General features: G+C 39.9%; 1 protein-coding gene across 20 annotated transcripts in view; it reads left to right on the top strand.

Moving 5' to 3' along the window:
* Positions 1-765: 765 nt before the first annotated feature.
* CEP128 (centrosomal protein 128) overlaps positions 766-18,474 on the top strand; it is a 397,326-nt gene continuing 379,617 nt past the window's right edge. For 7 of the 20 annotated variants that reach the window (XR_005363617.1, XR_005363616.1, XR_005363618.1 and 4 more), the window contains exons 1-3: positions 841-1,000; positions 3,386-3,546; positions 15,967-16,011. The gene's annotated coding sequence lies outside the window, so the exon portion shown is untranslated. Of the gene's footprint in view, positions 1,001-1,024; positions 1,155-1,580; positions 1,604-3,385; positions 3,547-15,966; positions 16,012-18,474 lie in introns of those variants that run through there. The other 13 variants (XM_038545473.1, XM_038545470.1, XM_038545469.1 and 10 more) reach the window with 6 other exon arrangements.

Below are 18,474 nucleotides of genomic sequence, written 5' to 3'. Positions count from 1 at the left end.
TGACTAATTGATTTTCACTTCTTCTTAGCTTTTCCAAAGTTGAATTCTTCGTAGAGGTTTTTGTTTTTTTTTTTATCGCCTTTTTTTTCTTTTTTCTTTTTTTTCTTTTCTTTTTTTTTTTTTTTTTTTTTTTTTTTTGCCACTGAAACCAACCTCTCTGAGTGGAATACATCTCTCTTCTTCCAAAATGACTGAGGAGATGATACCCTAGACTGAATGTAGCAGCAATCATGAAGTGACAGCCTTATAGACTTTTGGTTTGGTGTTAATGAGCTCTGAGATCTTGGGTAAGTCACTCTTTTCAGGCTTAAAGGGTTTGATTAGACAATCTATGTCCCCTTCCAGTTCTAAGACTTTGTGGGCCTTTGGAAAAAAACATTGGCTCTGGTATTATGGGGATTTGTACATTTCATTTCTGGAAATTAATCTGAAAGGAGTAAAAGCAACAGAGTCTGTTATTATTGCAACTACCTTGAATCTTTCTTATTTGCTTAAAAAGTAAATATTGTAGACTTTTCTGAATAAATTACGGTGGTGGTGGGTGGGGAGGTAGCTAATTCCCGATCAGGTGTTTCCTTCCTAAATAAGATACTGGCCCTTTAACAACAACAAAAAAAGAACAGGGCCAGAGGGCGCGGCCTAGGGACTCAGGTGGCAGCTAATCCGGCTTCTTCCGGGAAAGTCGCCCTGAAGCCTGTCGTATGGCATCCTGGGATTTGAAGTTTCTCTTAGGGCCGCTCTCCCTTGACGACTCGTTGTTTTTGAGGGGAAGATGGACTACAACTCCCAGAGGGCCAAGCGGCAGCAGCGGGGTCCTGTTCTCTCGCTGTGGCTGGGCGGCTAGTTCAAGTTGCCATAGCTGCGACTCTGGGGAGAGCACAGTCGGTTGCGCCGCAGCGTCAGGTCAGTTGCACCTTCTGGGTCGCCGGCGGCCGTGGGAGCCGGGAGGGGCCTCGGCGATGATCCGGCTTTAAGGACCAGGGGTCCTCTTCTGCCTCAGGTATCTGTCCCCAGCGGGCTCCTCGCCCTTTCTTGACTGCTTCCCTATCCCATCGGAGAGGTTTTCGGTCCCGCTTGCCCTGGTCCGAGACGAGGGGTGGGGACGCCGGAGCTGCGCGGACATCTGGGGTGTGGCCGTGGCCGGTGGAGTGTAGGTGGGTGCGGCGGCGGCGGCGGCGGCGGCGGGGGGGGGGGGGGGCGCGGGGGGGCGGTCCCGGGTCCCGGCATCCCGACGCCTCCTCCCTCCGCACGAGCCGCGGCCAAGTTATCCCGGGAATTTGAACTCCGCAGGTACGAACTGGCTGCTCGCAGCTGCGCAGCCTGAGCTGTCACGGATGTTGGTGTCGTTCCGGCGCTAACTTGACGTTTTGTACCTGTTGAGCGGTTACAAGAGTTTGCTCCTCCCGGGCGCGCTGCGTCGGTTGCCTGGCTTTCCGAGGCCGTCGGGGAGCGGCCCCAGCCTTGGCTGCCAGGAGCCCCTTCCCTGAAGTTGTTTGGTGGGAACGCCTGACCTTGAATTCAGCGGCGTCCTTGGTGGGTTTGAGGAGTCTCAGTCCGTCAGGCGGACGTCTCGTGGGACCGCTTTGCAGCCGTGTTGCTCCAAGTACGGTGCAGAGTACCTAGATTCTTTTTTTTTTTCTTTTTAAAGATTTTATTTATTAATGAGACACACACACACACACACACACACACACACACACAGAGGCAGAGACGCAGGCAGAGGGAGAAGCAGGCTCCACGCAGGGAGCCCGACGTGGGACTCGATCCCGGGTCTCCAGCATCACACCCCGGGCTGCAGGCGGCGCTAACCGCTGAGCCACCCAGCTGCCCGGGTGTAGAGTACCTAGCGCGCAGGGCGGGACGCCGTCTTGTTACTTATTTCATTCGTCATGCAGAACCGTGCTGTGCAATAGAAATATAATATGAGCCACACAGGCAAGTTTTAGATTTTTCGAGTGCCCACATTGAACAGATAAATTGATTTTAAGAACTTCTTATTTAGCGCAGTGTATCCAGAACACTTTCAACATGTAGTGAGTATGAAATTTATGGAGATATTTTTACATTCTTTTTTTAAAATATTTTATTTATGAGAGAGAGAGAGAGAGACAGACAGACACAGGCAGAGGGAGAAGCAGGCCCCATGCAGGGAGCCCGACGTGGGACTTGATCTTGGGTCTCCAGGATCACGCCCTGGGCCGAAGCCCGCGCGCACTAAACCACTGAGCCACTGAGCCACCTGGGCTGCCCTCCACCTAACTTTTTAAAAAATATTTATTTATTTATTTATTTTTAATTAATTAATTATGAGAGGCACACACACACACACAGAGGCAGAGAGACACAGGCAGAGGGAGAAGCAGGCTCCATGCAGGGAGCCCGACGTGGACTCGATCTCGGGTCTCCAGGATCACGCCCTGGGCTGAAGGGGGCGCTAAACCGCTGAGCCACTGGGGATCCCTGAGATACTTTACATTCTCAAAGCCATTGTGTTTAAAGGCACCAAGTCTTCACATTCCCTCATATATTTTACACTTCTAGTAACCTGTCCTTTCAAACTGGCCAGGTTTTAGGAGCTCAGTAGCTCACGTGGCTGGCGGCTCCTGTATTGGCAGCGCAGAAGATGAAAACTAAAGCCATTTCACATTAACAGAAAAATGGGGTTGTTTGTAGAACTCGCCTTTGGGAAATTTGCCTCTTTGTTAGATGAGTGAATTGTGCATCCTACCTATGTCCTGTCACTGGGTGATCTGGGTCACTTTGAACACTCTCTAACAGTTTATTTTGATTTCACTTTTCCAGAGTCCTTTTTTTCTTTCTTTCCTTGAAGTTGTTTATAGATGTATTCTCAGAACAACTTTTCATGTAGACAATGACCAATTCCCAGAATAACTTTCCGTGGATTCTTACAGACTGCTTTGAAAGCAGTCACCGAGTGTTGAAAATATTTCTGTCCATAGCTCTCTCCCACAACCAAAGACATTTTACTTTCACTTATTAATTTGCAGTATTAAATGTGGGAAACGTTGGGCAGCTTATAAAATATTTCCTTTAGGAATGGTAGCAGATAGTTCACTCCTGGCTTAGAAATAAGTCAGGCCATTAAATTCAGAAGTAACATGTTAACTTTAGGGACAGTATTTTGAGCCACATTTGGTCTGTAATTTCCCAGCCCAAGGGGTGACCAGGTATAGTGGCTGAGTACTTAGATGTGAGGAATTCCTGTGAGTTCACTGGGGCTTTTGCATGATCCAAGGACACTTTCTCTGTTGTGTGCTGTGCTGTAAATTGTGCAGGGTGAGGGTGAACTTATTTTGATCTTTTATTATATAAAAAAATGTAAAATTATAGGTGTGTTTTACCCCCTTGTTTCATTTATCTGTAGGCGGTTTAGGGAAAGTGTGGGGGCAACCAAAGATCATCTACGTGACTAGGCCTTTTGCCCTGAACCTCATGAAGAAATGATAGGAGGCAGACATATGTGCCTAAGAAGAGCACTGAGGAGAACACAGAGGAGAACAACACGGAGTTTTGGGGGTGTGCTTTGTAAGTATGCTTTCTCCCTAAGTTTCTGAGTTAACAGATTTTCGCATATGGTGGGTAAGAATATCTTAACAGATAGACTTCTGAGGGGCAAGAATCTCCTTTCTAACAGGTAGTATAGAGATAAAATAGATGGTTGTGAAAGGGGGTGTTACAAAAATTCAGATAAACAAAATAGATTCGATGTTACCAAATTTAGGGCAACAAACTAGATACCTTAGCAAGAGCAACAATGATGCAACTGTATCTGTTAGTCAAGTATTTGAGAACCAATTTTGTCCCAAGCATTGTATTAGGCACCTTTTATATGGTATCTATATAATACCTTTTTTTGGTATATTTTTTTATTGGAGTTTGATTTGCCAACATATGGTATAACACCCAGTGCTCATCCAGTCAAGTGCCCCCCTCAGTGCCCGTCACCCAGTCACCCCCACCCTCCGCCCACCTCCCCTTCCACTACCCCTTGTTGGTTTCCCAGAGTTAGGAGTCTCTCATATTCTGTCTCCCTCTCTGATATTTCCCACTCATTTTCCCTCCTTTCCCCTATAATTCCTTTCACTATTTCTTATATTCTCCGAATGAATGAAACCATATAATGTTTGTCCTCCTCCGATTGACTTGCTTCATTTTTTTTTTTTTTTTTACTTCACTTAGCATAATACCCTCCACTTCCATCCACGTTGAAGCAAATGGTGGGTATTTGTTGTTTCTAATGGCTGAGTAATATTCCATTGTATACATAAACCACATCTTCTTTATCCATTCATCTTTTGACAGACACCGAGGCTCCTTCCACAGTTTGGCTATTGTGGACATTGCTGCTATAACCATTGCGGTGCAGGTGTCTTGGATTTTCTCTGCGTCTGGACCTTTGGGGTAAATCCCCAGTAAACCCAGCAATTTCTGGGTTGTAGGGTAGTTCTATTTTAACTCTTTGAGGAACCTCCACACAGTTTTCCAGAGTGGCTGTACCACATTCCCACCAACAGTGCAAAAGGATTCCCCTTTCTCCACATATTCTCTAACATTCATTGTTTCCTGTCTTGTTGATTTTAGCCATTCTCACTGGTGTGAGGTGGTATCTCATTGTGGTTTTGATTTGTATTTCCCTGATGGCAAGTGATGCGGAGCATTTTCTCATGTGCTTGTTGGCCATGTGTATGTCTTCTTTGGTGGGCAAAAGACATGAACAGAAATTTCACCAAAGAAGACATATATAATGTTATTATGCTTATTTCTATTTTATAATTGAGGCAATTGAGGTTCAGATAGATTTTTTTGACTTGCTTGGTACCAGGAGCCAGAACAGTGGTTTTTGTCCCTCCCCATATCTTTTGACAAATCCCAGTCCTACAAACTACAAAGAGGCCCCAATGCTGTTTATGATTTCTCTCTAATTGGATTTGGTTTACAGTAGCATTTTTAGATTATATGTACCATATATACCATTTATCTCTTTGTATGGGTTCTAGTAGCTTTTTTTTTTTTTTTATTTTAAGATTTATTTATTATCATAGAGGTGGTGAAAGGCAGAGGAAGAGGACGGGAGACTCCCTGTTAAGTGTGGAGCCTTATGTGAAGCTTGGTCCCATGACCGTGGGATCATGACCTGTGCTGAAACCAGGAGTGGGATGCTCAATCAACTGAGTCACCCAGGCATCCCAGTATTTGCATGTTGTATTTTTATAAAGGGCCCTTAAACATAGAGGGGAGACCCAATGAGACCTTGCGATACACCATGTCCAAGATCTGTGTTGTACAAAATTCTTAGAATTAAAGAATTTTAGAGCTGGAGGGGCCTGATAGGATAATCTAGCCCAGAAAATCTCAACTGCAGTCTTGATACATCTGAGAGTAATAATGAAAATAATCTAGAGTTCATTGTTATCCATATAATATTGTCACTGGGTTGATTCTATTATGTAATATTTTCATCCTGTTCATACCATTTTATAGTGTGTTTTTCTTTATTGTCAATACATGAAGTTCTACTTTGTTTTAACTGCTACCAGTTATCTCAGTGAATAGATCCATTTAATGTGTTATGTGTTTTTTTTCTTTTTTTTTTGGCTGATATAAATAATTCTGCAGTGAAATTATACATACACCTACATGTGAGATGTGTACATTCATCTTCTTTTGTTTTCCTGGAATAATATTTATAGATATAGAATCTTTGAGTTAAAACATGCATATTATTTATTTTTACTTGTCTTGCCAGTTGTTTTCCAGAGAAGTTATTCTGTTTTATCTTATTTTTAGAAAGGTTTTATTTATTTATTTGAGAAAGAAAGAGAGTGCACATATGCATATGCATGGGGGCGAGGCAAAGGGAGAGGGAGAAGCAGACTCTCTGCTGAGCAGGGAGCCAGATGGTCGTGGGGCTGGATCCCAGGACCTTGAGATCATGATGTCTGCTGAAGGCAGACTCTTAACCAACTGAGCAGACACCCTGAAAAGTTATTCTATATAATACTCTTATAGCAAGGTGTGTCCATGCCAAAACTTTTTTTCTCTGTACAGAACAGAGAAACAAGAATATGATTTTATCTTTTAATTTGCAATTATTAGTGAAATAAAGTATATGTTTGCTAGAGCTATATGTGTTCTGTGAATTGCCTGTTTACATATTCTTTTGCATCCTTTACTACAGCACTATTCTTTTTTCTACTTTTTTTTAAAGAGATGATTAATCCCTTCATTCTCATATATTGCAAATATGTTTCTGAATTTGTCCTTTAGATTTTTTTAAAGATATTACTAATTCATGAGAGAGAGAGAGAGGGAGAGAAGGAGGCAGAGACATAGGCAGAGGAAGAAGCAGGCTCCATGCAGGGAGCCCAGTGTGGGACTTGATCTGGGGACTCTGGGATCATGTCCTGGGCCAAAGGCAGGTGCTAAACCGCTGAGCCATCCAGGTGTCCCCTGTCCTTTAGATTTTTAACATTGTTTCTGGTGTCTTGTTATTAATAGTTATAAAAGATCCTAAGAGATTGATCAGGTCTTTCTCAGATATGCGCACTTCCTTGAAATTCTTATAACTCTTCATGTAGATCTGTACAATGCTGGTACTTGGAGTGTTTTGGAGATGGGAGTATTTGTGGTCAAATGAATCCAGTTAGCTGATGAACAATTAGTCTACCCCACATAGCATAGGATTTGCCATGTAAGTGCTCATGAATGAATGAATGAATGAATGAGTGCTCATGGATGAATGAACTCAGGGATGAATGGAGGAGTGAATTAAAGTAAGCCTAAAGTAGGCTTTTGTGAATGAAGAGAGGTGTCAGTGAAGAAGTGACCTAAGACTAGTTTTTATTTATTTATTTATTTGGTTGTCAAATGATCCTTTATTGAAATATTTTTCTTTGTAGTTCTCAACTAGCTGGGAATTCCACTGTACTACTATTGGTGTTATCTATGATGTGATGAGGGTACTAGCCATCGACATGGCAGTTCACAGATTGGACAATCCCCAGGATCTCTTTAATGGTTCCAGAGAGATTTTTGGCTTAAGATCTGTGACACCTCTGTTGGGCAATGTTGACAGTCTTATCAAAAGTATTATTTCCACTGTGTTTAATGTTTTTCTGTTTCTTTCTGTCTCTTGGTGGTTTCTTGAGGGCTTTGATAATCAGGGCAGAGGCAGAAGGTATCATTTCACTCAGACCCAGGGGGCTGATGTTAGGGACCAGGGCAGACATCACACTGACATTCCCCCTGGTGCACATCAAGTATACAACATTGATCTATTTGGGGTTGAACTTAGGTGACATGGTGGAAATGGCTGGTGTTGGATAAACTCAGATTCGGAATCACAAAGACCGTTGAACCTCGGCCTCCTCACAGCCAAACACCAAAAGTGCTATGATAGTATTTTAAAGGAAGAAGATAAAGGCAAATCTTATAGATCTTAGAAAGAAGGAAAAAGCTTGATGGTGGGAAAATGAAGGCTTTAAAATTGCAAAATGTGTTTACCTGTGAGCAACAGTTGGTACATTGAAACAGTACTGAGGATGGAACCAGGTGATAAAGAACCTAGGTAATTTGGAGTTTAGAGCTCTGTAGTACAAATAAATAATAATTGAGAAATGCAGGTAGCTGCAAATTAAAGTGATTTGCAGTAAGTCAAGGAAACTCTCTAGGTTTGATTCAGTTATAAATTTTATCACATGTTCAAGTCAATTTGAAATGTTTATCCTTGTTTACATAGACATATTATCAAGTATTCATATTTACACTGTTTTTCAGTTTAATTCATATTTTTTGAAGGCTTAAGATAATCAGTCTAGGCCAATTACCATAGAATTATTTCATGCAGCAGTTATTTAATTAGTACATGCTGTTTGCAAAGTCCTGTACTTTGAAATTTGTCTCTGGATTAATCAGACAGGATAATAAAGAAAATTTAATTGTAAATTCATTCAAAAATGTTCCAAATACATGCCCAGCACTATGCAAGGTATTGAAATACAACCATGAACAAAATAAATGGGCATCTCTGATAAAAGTTAGAGTCTACTGAGGGAGCAGACAAGTCAATAGCCAGTTAGCAGTCTCTCGGCTGTGACAGGGTAGTATCCACCATGGGCACTTGGCCCAGAGTTGGCCGGGGGCTGTGAAGTCCAGTTTTTTAAGGGAGGTTTCCTGTGAACTGAGACTTGAAGGAAAACCTAAGAGTTAACTAAGGGAAAAAGAGTGAAAAGTATGTTCCGGCTTATGAATCCAGCAGGGAAATGAGTATGCCATATTCGAGGAATTGAAAAAGAATTCTGTGGCACAAATAATTACAGTTTAAGGACAAGTTTAATAAATGTCTTGCTATGACAGAGCTCTAAGAATGCAGAAAGAGGAAAGATCACTTCCGGCTGGAGATGGAAAGCTTCACTGAGATTGTATTATTTGAAAAGATGAGTGGAATTTCAATAAGTGGCAACAGTAGAGAGCAGAAGGTATTCTAGACAGAACTAATGATATTAGTGAGAGATGGAAGTGGTGGGAGAACCGCTGGAGTAATAACAGCTGAATGCAGGCCTTATGTTTTCCGTGGTTCTTTTGTTGGAGAGGAGGGTGGCTAGCTGAGGGTCTTGAGTTCCTGATTCGAGAACCTAGACTGTCTTACATGAGCAGTGGAGTGTCTGTGAAGGTTGGAAAAGACTCAACAGTTAGAGAAACCATTTTGGTGGCAAGGAATGAGTTGAGAAAATTCCTGGATTATAAGTGGTGCCAGTGGTGTTGAAAAGTGATAAATAGTAACGTGGGCTTTGGAGAAAGGTTCAAGACTCTCCCTTGCAGCTCAGTAGCTGTGTAGCCTTGAATACTTATACTTAGCTTCTTTAAAGCTTTTTATGTATACATTGTAATGACAGTAGTACTTTGTAGGATTATTGTCATACAACAATCTGTTATGTTATTCAGCATTAATATCATTTCAACTTTTGTTTTTTGAAGGTTTTTAAGATTGAGGTTTTATTTTTTTTTTAAGATTTTATTTATTCATGAGAGACACAGGGAGAGAGGCAGAGACACAGGCAGAGGGAGAAGTCAGGCTCCATGCAGGGAGCCTGATGTGGGACTCAATCCTGGGACTCCAGGATCACGCCCTAGCCGAAGGCAGGCACTAAACCGCTGAGCCACCCAGGAGTCCCAAGATTGAGGTTTTTAACCAGGGTCTGCTTCCATGTACACCCAGCAATTTAATTTTTAAATGTAATTGTTCTTAAATGATATTGTAGTGCATTTCATTATAATTGGATTCCTTTCTAACACTATGGGTTTTAAAATTTTTATTCATCCATTTAAACACATTCCCAGAAACAGTGCATGGTGTAAGTCAAGCTTAAGAACTCCTATGACATTTTTAAAATAAATTTAATGTTTTTATATCTTAGAAAAAATATACAAATCATTCAATTTATATGCTTTTAACAATAAGAATAAATGCCAGACTCATGATAATCATATCAATAAGTGCAATAAAAATATATTCCAGTTTTTTATTATAGAAGAATTAAAGGAAAGATCTAAAGATGCAAAGTAAAAGAAAAATGGGGCAAGAAAGAAATATGGGTATGGAGAGTAGTGGAAAAAGAGAAATAGAAAATACATATACACCATGAAGAGAATACCTTTTTTTTAAAGCTTAAGGTTTTAGAATATGGTATCTGAAAAAAATAGATGCTTTTCTCCCTGAAATGGGTTCTAAATATTCTTAACAAGAGAAAGGATTATTTAAAAGACATCTTAAAATAGCTATAGTAAGTTGGATATATAGCACATTTAAGTATTTAATGCTTTATTATATTCATCATATAAGTTTTTAATTCTAAGGAAACAAGTACATATGGAATATTCTGGCCTTAAATGCATTTCTGGATGGAGAGGATGGATGGATCATAAGAATATGGTAGGGGAGGACAAAGAAAACGTTTCAGTGATGGGGCAATGTATTTAGAATTTACATAATTCTTTTATGTATAGAATGCAGTGGAAAAAGCACTAGCTTAGAGGCCGGTGGGTTCCAGTTCTGTTATTGCAACTTTTTAGCAAAACCATCACAGACAAGTATTTTACTCAAAGCTTTGTTTTTCTTTAACAGCAAAAGCAAAGGGTCATAATTATACCAACTTTACTGAATTGAAATGGAGATCAAAGAGAAAAGGCTAATGCAAATGCTTTGTAAGCCATAAAGCAATATGCAAATTTAAGGTATAAATAGCAATAAAATATTTTATTTTCTTAAAATTTTTAGTGTTGTTTTGTTCACTAGGAAAGTGAAGAGTTCCTTTTTATACTTTAAAAACAGGAAGAGATCAAGTGTACCTTATACTTAAGAAATTGCTTGTTTCTTGAAAAAAAAAAAAAAAAAACAATATTACACTGAGAACAAATATCCCCAACTGCCATTTATGATTGTTTAGAATTTTTTTCTAAAAAATTGCTAGCCTTTCACTTGTTTTATCAACTGCTTATGCTTAGTTTGTGCATCCTAATTTGAATCTGTCCCATTTCCACCATTAGAAGGCAGCCTGACACAAGCCTGTTTCCTCATGGAGAGTAGGCTTGAGAGGAAACTTCCGGAAATAACCATCTTCTGAACCAAATCAAATGATTTATTAGTAAATAAATTTTTCACTTAGCTTTTACTGCGTAACAGATCAAACCTTGGAGGCATCCAAGCATTTATTGCTTGTGTGATGGGTTAGCTAAGCCATTTGCTTATCATCCCTAGACTTACTGATTTGTCTGCATTCAGTTGGCTGATCTACTGATCTAAGCTGGAAGCCACTGGGCAACCATGGATCCCATAGCTTCCATCGGTATAGCCTGGGCACATCCTCATGGTGATGGGAGAGTTGCAGGAGAGCAGGTTCCACGTGTAATCTCTTTTCAAACCTCTGCTAGTGCCAGCTGAAGCCAGTTGCCGGGACCTGGGCTGGTAACTCCATTTGTGGTAGGAAGGCAGTGAAGGGAGGGGTGAAGAATTAGAGCCAAATTATGCATTTTATTACACTTCTATTCTGAAAGTGCTGTCTGATATATACAGTAGGGAAACATTCTAAGTGGGAAAACATTCTAAGTAGTTTTAGTCCTTCTGCTCAGTAGTAGTATATCCTTCTGGTTTTATAGTCTACAGAGATGGCTAATATCAAAGGTGTATTATCCAATTTTCCTTCTTGTCTGTAAAGGAAAGCATTAACTTTTGAGCATTTAACCTTGATTCATTCTTCATGATTGAACTGCTCATTTTTTTTTTTTTTAAATTTATTCAGAGGCAGAGAGAGAGAGAGAGGCAGGCAGAGAGGCAGAGGCAGAGGCACAGGCAGAGGGAGAAGCAGGCTCCATGCAGGGAGCCCGATGTGGGACTCGATCCCAGGTCTCCAGGACCACACCCCAGGCTGCAGGCGGCGCTAAACCGCTGTGCCACCGGGGCTGCCCGAACTGCTCATTTTAAACTGGGGAATGAGACTGGCAAACTTCCTTTGTCTTGGTTCTTTATCTAAAATAAAATTTCAAGCTCAACTGCTGAGTGGGGTCAGTCAGATAATTCATTGTGTGAAGCAGGCCCACTGGGGATTGGGGAAAACAGGAAGGTGGGCGTCTGACTCTAGGGCAGGTGCTACATCCATGTTGCCCCTGGAAAAATTCACCCCCAGTGTTGCCAGGTCTCTGAATTTTTTTTCTTTTAAAGATTTCATTTATTTATTCATGAGAGACCCAGAGAGAGGCAGAGACATAGGCAGAGGGAGAAGCAGGCCCCATGCAGGAAGCCTGATGTGGGACTTGATACCGGGACTCTGTGATCATGCCTCTGAGCCACCCAGGCGTCTGGATCTCTGGATTTTTTGAGAAGCTGGAAATTGGAATTTTTGTGTGAAATCTGTTTGTTTTTGAATTAAAGCTTTAAAATGAGGGATCTGTGGATGGCTCAGCAGTTTAGTGCCTACCTTGGGTCCAGGGCATGATCCTGAGGTTCTTTTTTTTTTTTTTTTTAATTTTTATTTATTTATGATAGTCACAGAGAGAGAGAGGCAGAGACACAGGCGGAGGGAGAAGCAGGCTCCATGCACCGGGAGCCTGATGTGGGATTCGATCCCGGGTCTCCAGGATCGCACCCTGGGCCAAAGGCAGGCGCCAAACCGCTGCGCCACCCAGGGATCCCCTGATCCTGAGGTTCTAGGATCGAGTCCCGCATCAGGCTCCCTGCATGGAGCCTGCTTCTCTTTCTGCCTGTGTCTCTGCCTCTCTCTGTGTGTCTCATGAATAAATAAAATCTTTAAAAAAAAAAAAAAAGCTTTAAAATGACATAGCATTATTTTTAAGTACATCTTGTTTGCCTGGATTTAGTCTGTAGTCTTCTAGTTTTCATCCTCCAATTTAAACAGAATGGTGTCAGAAACTTGGGGATGCTAGTGCCGTCTTTGTCCATGGGGATATCTGGCCCAGTCTGAAGCAGTTTGGACAATAGTAGAAGTCATCTGTACCCTTAGGGAACTTCATTATTATCAGCTATTTTGGGAATATTGTAATACATATATTTTTGGTTGGCAAATAAATGCAAGAGTGCAAATCTAAGGTTTAATTATAAGTAATCCACCTTGGGTTTGTTAGCATCTATTTTTCTGTCAGTTTTTTTTCTTGAGTTTTTATTCGTTGTTTTTTATCTTGATATGTTTTAGTTTTTATTTAATTTTGTAAACTGCCTTGTTTTTTTTAGAAGTGTGTGGGTGTATAAATCTAAAATATCTGTAGCATTCTGATTGTGAGACAGGGAGGGGGAATTTAAGTAACTTTATTTTCTTTTAAAACGGCACTGATTTTTACCAACTGGCACATATGTATTTAAGCAGCTACTAGTTTTTTCTCTATGGCTCAGTAAGCTGTCATTTTGTACGCTGCATGGCATTTTCCAGCAACATCCGTGCTCTCTGCTGGGTGGTCCCTATGACTCAGTCCTTGAACTCAGAGGTATTGGACTAAAAGGAGCAAAATGTAGAAGGGCTAAGCCTGGCTGGCTTCACCCATGGAATAGAGGAATATGAGAGTGGGTGTGGGAGAGAGAGGAAATGCATGGGGCAGCAGGAATAAGTGGTATATACAATTAAAAAAAAATCACATCATATGTGTGTGTAAGTAAGTGTTAATTCTCTAAGAAGTTCTTAACTGGGGATGATTTAACCAATCTACCCCCACCCTGCCCCTGCCCCACAGACATTTACCAATATCTGGAGACAGTTTTAAATTTACGCCCTGGTGAAAGGGTGTGAGAACTTCGCTTATTTGTACTTTAGTTCCTTTGAGATAGATGGTTTTTAACCGGATTCTGTTTCCTTCTCATCCTTCTGTCAAACTTCTGTTCATCCTTCCAGATAAGTGGAAGGATCCTGACCGGACTCCCCTGGCATTTTGTTGTACTACTTAGCTTACCATGCATAGTACTTTCATAAGCCTTTTTCTCCCATCAAAGACTGTAATTTTTATTTACTTTCATCTTCCATTTCTAACTTAGTGACAATTCAGTAAATGATGAATGCGTGAATCTATTGCATCTCTTTGATTGTGTTTCCTATGTCTTACATTATCTACTGATTTAATAGAGAGCTGGCTGATGGAGTGGACAGTTAATTTTGATCTTATATTAACTTACCAAAAGCTTTTGGGAGTTTGAAGTTACAGAGGAGCACTGGAATAAAGAAAAAAGGTACAATTGATAATTGTACATGGTAACCTCTGCTGGCTTGCTAATTTTTTCTCTTGGAGGGAATAAAGTTCTCAAATCTTATAGCTATTGAAACAGTGAGACATGCTTTCTGAAATTTGAACTTGGTTAGTGATTAAGCTTAAAATACACTTCCCACTTCCCCCCAACATCCTTAAATACCAACATCATTACCTTGAGCATTGAGGACAGTTGCCTTGGACAGGGACAGCAGAGGCACTTGAAGGCCACAGAAGCAATCACCTACTTAACATGCACTAGTCAGCTTTTGTGAAATATCACCCCTGATCCTGAGTGCTTATCTTTTATGGAACAGCTTGCAAATTCTAATTGTTTTAAACTGGCTCTGAGGAAAAGAGACTTGAAAATCAATAAATTACAGCTCTCATACATACAAATGTGCATCATTATAATGAAGACAATCTGATGGCTCTTTAGGTCAAATAACAAAAGAGGTGGACTTAAGTTTGTAAAGACTCCCTGCCAGTCCTCTTACAGTGTTGAATGCAGTTTACTCTCTGGTTGGTGTTCAGGTTTGTGTATGGACATTTGTTTTTGATAGATTCTCAGTGGGACTGAATTGATGAGGGTTCGTTACTTGCTCTGGTGGCTGTCTGTCTTCTTTATAAGGTTCATTAAGACAGAAGCAACAATATTTATGCCTTTAAATACTGATGTGCTGGGAATGGCTAAATAAACTACTCTAAGAAATGTACCATCTGGTTTCAGACCAAGAGCTTTCTCTAAGACTCTGGAGACTTTCACCCAAGGTCACCCATCCTAGTCCTTTCTAGAGTTTTGGAAGAAGCTTAGCATCTGAAAAGCAGACAACATGAATATTATCATTTTTTCATCAGTGAGAAATTTTGTTGTACCAGTAGGTGGTAGTAAGCAGCAGAGAACATTCACTGCTTTGCCTTCAGTTGAAGGAAATGCCTTTCTCACCTTTAATTAGGATTTAGGTGATTTAGCTTCTTTAAATTGTTCTTAAATAAATAAATAGTTCTTGAAAGAGTTCTTCAGTCATTCTTCAATTTTAGCAACTCTTTTCTGTCAACAAATGTCATTGCATGAGAGATACTTACTGTATCTTAAGTGTTCTTTAATAATCTGAAATTTAAGTTTTTATTTTCCCTCCATTATAACTTCTCAGTAAATATCCTTACATATAAATTCTGTATGTAGTCAGATAATTTTATTAGGGGACATTTTTGGAAGTAGGTACAAATTGCCCTTGATACATACTGCCTGCTGATATCCAGATAAGTTCATATCAATTTACACATCCCCATTAGGACGGTAGAGGAATGTTCTTTCCTTTACAACCTGGTGAACCATAGACATTATTATTTAACAGGGAACAACTTAATAGGCTAGAAAAGTGTCTTATTTAATTTACATTTTAGATTAATTAGAACAGTTTTTTTAATGGCCTTGCATATTGTTTACTTATGTGACCACTCTCAATATACTTTTATCAACATGGGATAAATTTAATGCTCTGGGTAGAGTTTCATTGGGGATAAGAAGGTTTTCAGAGGCCTGGTCAATTTTCATTAATGCCACTGATAGTAGGATGGATATGTGATATTTTTTTAAATTAATTTTTAATTATAATATAAAATAACAGTCTTAATGGAATAGAGTGTGTGTAATTGGCACTTACTGCTTTGTGCTTTTCTTCTTTAGTCAGTTATATTAAGGGGCTCCTGGGAACTATTTTCATGGCTCTTCATATATTCACTCCAGGTTCTGATTATGCGGCTGACGTGAGCCTCTTGCCAGTTCTAGTAGCTGCTCTTTTCTCTTTTTTTCTCCCTCCCTCCATCAGCTCTGTGTCTGGGGAGTGGTGGTGTTGGCTGATGAGACACGGGCATCTTTTGATAAGGTTGGATCTCTGCCACCACATCAACCATTTGTGTTGTGACACTTAAGCACTCCCTCAGTTAGTTTTGAGGGTCACATTTGACCTTGTGAGTTGTCAGTAATAGTTGCAAAAGTGCTCAGTTATTATCAGCGATGAAAATGATCTAATTTCTGTTTTTATTATGGACTTTTAATGTATCTTAGTTCAACATTTGTGACACTTATGTATAATTAAAATGCTTATTAGATGGTTGCTGAATGTTTTGTATTTTATTAAAAAAAAGCCATGGAGAATTCTCAGATCAATTTCATCTTACATCTTGATATCTTTACAGGAGTTCCATCAGATGCAGGAGTTTTAACATCTTTTATTGCTCAAGGTAATTGAAATTAATAGCTGAAGACTTTGTGTTTGTGTACCAGCGAAATTCATGCTGGAAAGTGTGATTTTTCTCTTGTTAAAAATATGTAATCCCCCCCCCCCAAAAAAAAATATGTAATCCCTAGTAGGGGTAAGTGAGAGGTTTTTTTTTTTTTTTTTGGCATTACATGACAGTTATACATAATTTAGTTCAGTCCTTAATTTTATTTAATGGTAAGATTTCCTGTCTTAAAGTTAAATTCAGATACCTCATGTTTTTACTTATTAATATTTATCAAGTGATTATAATGTGTGTTCCTTAAGAAAGACTGTGGTAAAAGTATAAAAATGTGGCTGGAGAGTTAAACACAAAATCATGCTTGTGGTTATCCCTGACATGAGGCAGTACTGGGTGGAAAGTGGGGTGGGAAGGTACTAAGACTTGATTTATAATGTTCTGAATATTGTATTAAAAATATTAGAAGGATACAGGGGTGTATAGGTGGGCTCAGTTGGTTAAGTGTCTGCCTTCAGCTCAGGTCATGATCCCAGGGTCCTGGATTGAGTCCTACATTGGGCTGCCTGCTTGATGGGCAGGCAGCCTGCTTCTTGCTCTTCACCACTTGTGCTTTCTCTCATGCATGCCCTCTCTCTCTCTCTCTCTCTGATAAAATCTTAACAACAACAACAAAAAAATTAGAAGGATACATGTCAGAATCAGAAATAATAACAATGTTAATAATATATTTTAAATTTTGTTGGTTAACATACAACGTAATACTGGCTTCTGGAGTAGAGTTCAGTGATTCATCAGTTATATATGACACCATTGCTCATCACAACAAGTGCCTTCTTTAATACCTATCCCCCATCTAGCCCTTCCCCCAGGCCCTTCCCTCCATCTATCCTCAGTATGTTCTCTGTCATTAAGAGTCGCTTATGGCTTCTTCTTCTTCTTCTTTTTAAATTAGTTTCAAAAAAAAAATAAAATAAATTAGTTCCAGAGGTAGAATTTAATGATTCACTGGTTGCATATAATACCCAGTGCTCATTACATCAAGTGCCCTCCTTAATGCCCATTATGCAATTACCCATTCCCTCCACCCACCTCCCCTCCAGCAACCCCCAGTTTGTTTCCTAGAATTCAGCATCTCTGATGCTTTGCCTCCCTCTTAATTTTCATCTTATTTTATTTTTCCTTCCCTTCCCCTATGTTCATCTATTTTCTTAAATTTTACGTATCAGTGAAATCATATGGTAATTGTCTTTGACTTATTTTGCTTAGCATAATACCCTCTAGTTCCATCCACATTATTGCAAATGGTAAGATTTCATTTTTGATGGCTGAGTAGTATTCCACACCCACATCTTTATCCATTCATCTGTTGATGGACATCTGTGCTCTTTCCAGAGTTTGGCTGTTGTGGACATTGCTGCTATAAACATTGGGGTGCAGGTGCTCCTTTGGATCACTTTGTATCTTTGGGGTAAATACCTAGTAGTGCAATGCTGGGTCGTAGGGTAGCTCTGTTTTCAACTTCTTGAGGAACCTCTTACTGTTTTCTAGAGAGGCTGCACTAGCTTGCATTTCCACCAACAGTGCAAGAGGGTTCTCCTTTCTCCACATCCTCGCCAACATCTGTCGTTATCTGACTTGTTGCTTTTAGCCATTCTGACCGGTGTGAAGTAGTATTGCATTGTGGTTTTTTATTTGTATTTCCCTGATGCTGAATGATGTTAAACATTTTTTCATGTGTCTGTTGGCCATTTGTATGTCTTATTTGGAGACATGCCTATTCTTTGATTGGTTTATTTGTTCTTTGGTTGTTGAGTTTAATAAGTTTTTTATAGATTTTGGATACTAGCCCTTTATCTGATAAGACATTTGCAAATATCTCCCATTCTGTTGGTTTTCTTTTGGTTTTGTCGACTGTTTCCTTTGGTGTGCAAAAGTTTTTTATCTGGATGAAGTCTCAGTAGTTCATTTTTGCCTTTATTTCCTTTGCCTTTGGAGTCGTGTCTAGCAATAAGTTATTGTGGCCAAGGTCAAAGAGATTGCTGCCTGTGTTCTCTTCTAGGATTTTGATGGATTCCTGTCTTACATGTAGGTCTTTCATCCATTTGAGTCTACTTTTGTGTATGGTGTAAGGTCAGGTTTCATTCCTTTGCATGTGGCTGTCCAATTTCCCCACACCATTTATTGAAGAGACTTTTTTTTCCCAAAGGATATTCTTTCCTGCTTTGTCAAAGATTAGTTGACCATAGCGTTGACAGTCCATATCAGGGGTCTCTGTTCCGTTCCATCGATCTGTATGTCTGTTTTTGTGCTGGTACCATATTGTCTTGGTGATTGTAGCTTTGTGATAGAAAGCTGGAATTGTGATGCCTCCAGTTTTGTTTTTGTTTTTCAACATTACTTTGGCTATTTGTGGTCTTTTCTGGTTCCATACAAATTTTAGGATTGTTTGTTCCAGCTCCATGA

Source organism: Canis lupus, chromosome 8 (assembly GCF_011100685.1).
Source record: "Canis lupus familiaris isolate Mischka breed German Shepherd chromosome 8, alternate assembly UU_Cfam_GSD_1.0, whole genome shotgun sequence".
NCBI lineage: Eukaryota > Metazoa > Chordata > Mammalia > Carnivora > Canidae > Canis > Canis lupus.
Note: the sequence above shows the minus strand (reverse complement) of the source record. Positions and strands in the feature narration are given on the sequence as shown.